General features: G+C 34.5%; 1 long non-coding RNA gene across 1 annotated transcript; it reads right to left on the bottom strand.

Annotated features, from left to right (window-relative positions):
* Positions 1 to 616: 616 nt before the first annotated feature.
* Positions 617 to 1166, bottom strand: LOC121982835. Its single transcript, XR_006112281.1, has 2 exons — positions 1024 to 1166; positions 617 to 701 (listed from the first exon to the last, which is right to left on the bottom strand). It is a non-coding gene; the product is annotated as an uncharacterized LOC121982835 (long non-coding RNA).
* Positions 1167 to 2393: the final 1227 nt, after the last annotated feature.

Genomic DNA, 2393 nt, shown 5'->3' with positions numbered 1-2393 from the left:
TGCTTTTCCCCTGGTGCTTGCTATGATTTTTTTGATACAAACCGGATGCTATGCTTTTGTTACAATGATTTTTTTGATACAAACTGGATGCTATGCTTTTGTTACAAACCAGATACTAGTTGGAGACTAAATGATTGCCTAAGAAGAAAGGAATTAGAGATTAGGAGCTGCAGTGAGTAGAGTGGCTGGATAAGCTATCTTAAATGGTAACCTTAGGATTAAAGGATTGATTACATTTTTTGAACCTGCTCAACTTCCTCTAAATATCTAACACATTGATACTCGAATTTAACCTAACCTATTAAGATAAATGGGTAATCAAACCTAAAGGGTACCCATTACCATATTTAGCTATACCAATGAATTTCAAGTTCAACTAGAAGTAAGAGTGAGTATCCACATTCCTTAGCTCTTCTTTGATTCTTTCGCTGCGGATGTACTGACATGGGGAAGAACAATACAGTAGAGTAAGTTGCAGATTGGAGAAGGGAAAAAGATTGTATATTTCATAATGGACATTGTACCTGCCGTTTCCCATAGAGTGAGGATACATTCACTATCCTTGGTGATTGGGATGACTGAAGCAGAGGGATAAATGCCTCTGTCACTCTTTTTGGACCATAATAGTTTGTGTTGATGCAATCTTCGGCTAATTCATAAGTCTCTACAATTGCATTTGCCAGGCCTGATGAGCTAACTGGCTGCATCTATAACGTTTTCCTCAGAGAAAGAATCATACACAACCAAAGTAAAAGCACAAATGCTCAGAAATAAGAGAAAAATACAGTTCAACAAACCACTTTCAATAATGTTTCTATTTCTTTTCTCTATTCAATCTAGGGTTTTTATTTCCCTTTCCATTGGAAGACTGAAATTGGTGGTCTTTTGTGTTTTAAGGGTTTTATTTCTATACTGAATTTAGGAATAAAAAATAAAATATGAAACATAGTCTTAATTGTGTTCCAGTAGTGTACTTGTACATGCTTGAGGTGCCTTAAGTCTCAAGATATTGATTTGGTTTACCGCTTGCTTGGAGGAATCCAGTAGCTGAGTATTCGATGCTATTCCCCCAATAGCTGCATTATTCACCTGGAAAAAACAATGTCACCAAGATAGTCAAAGAGGAGATATGAAATTCCACCCTTTCAATTTTCATGTTTTCCAAACAGTATGCTTTCAGTAGTGTAAGGGTCAATTCTTCCCTTGGACACGACATTATTTGGCCATCTTCTAACATTAGACTCTACAGTAAAGGGTAAGCGTTAGACAGATTTGATAGATGAATCCCTTCATCTATCAGGATACCAAGATGGCATCAGAGGTAGTACAATAAATAGTATATCTCTTCATCAGAGGTAGCTTTGTTCTTCTATGCTTTCTTCACTGGATTTGTTGTGTAGTCATATTTCTTTGTTCAACCATTATCATGCCTAGTAAGCTGTTGTATGATGCTGTCGGTTCTTATCAATCTGTACACTTGAATTAGAAGGAGCAAATTATCTATGTTATATTCTAAGCAGCATATACTAAGTGTCATATATGAAAGTTTTAGATTCTATGTTATATTCGTTATCTTCCACAACAGCTTTTAGAAACTCAGTATTCTATTTTATTTGATACATGTACACATTTTTTTTAGTTATTTGACATATGGTGGATTTATGTGTTTTTACAGTTTGCAAATGTCAAGTACTCCAGAGTTGAAATTGATGAAATGCGGTTCGAGTGGGCTGAATGCATGCTAGATTACATTTGAAGTGTGGTTCTACCTTGATGTGTTAAAAGAATGTTCTACCTTGATTTTGATATCTAGTAGCTAGCTTTTGATGTAAAAAGAATGTTTGGGTATTTTATGGATATTGTTGTAAGAAGATTATTTATATAATTTGTGAATATTTGTGTATTTTATGGATATTATTGAATGAAGAATATTTGTATAATTTGTGAATATTTGTGTATTTTTTTTTGTTATTGTCGATTTTAAAATCAAATGTGTGCTGTTAAAAAATATACATATTACATCGGTTTTCCACCGCTGCAAAACCGGTGTTATTAACTAATATTACATCGGTCATTTACCGCTGCCAAAACTGGTGTTATTAACATACAATATTACATCAGTTTTACACCGTTGATGAAACAATGTCGTTAAGTGATACTACACCGGTTAATAACCGATTCGAAGACCGGTGTCGTTAAGTGATACTACACCGGTTTTAACCCGATGTCTAAAATGACAGACTTTTAACATCGGCTTCATAGACATCGGTCAAAAATGAAATAGACACCGGTGGAAAACCGATGTCTATGAAGGTTTTTGTTGTAGTGCTATTATTACTTCATTACCTTCACTGATGATTTCAGTAGATACGACTATGTGTATCTGATGAGAC

The sequence above is a fragment of the Zingiber officinale genome, chromosome 5A, assembly GCF_018446385.1.
Source record: "Zingiber officinale cultivar Zhangliang chromosome 5A, Zo_v1.1, whole genome shotgun sequence".
NCBI lineage: Eukaryota > Viridiplantae > Streptophyta > Magnoliopsida > Zingiberales > Zingiberaceae > Zingiber > Zingiber officinale.
The sequence above is the reverse complement of the archived record's forward strand: the minus strand, read 5'-3'. Positions and strand labels throughout refer to the sequence as shown.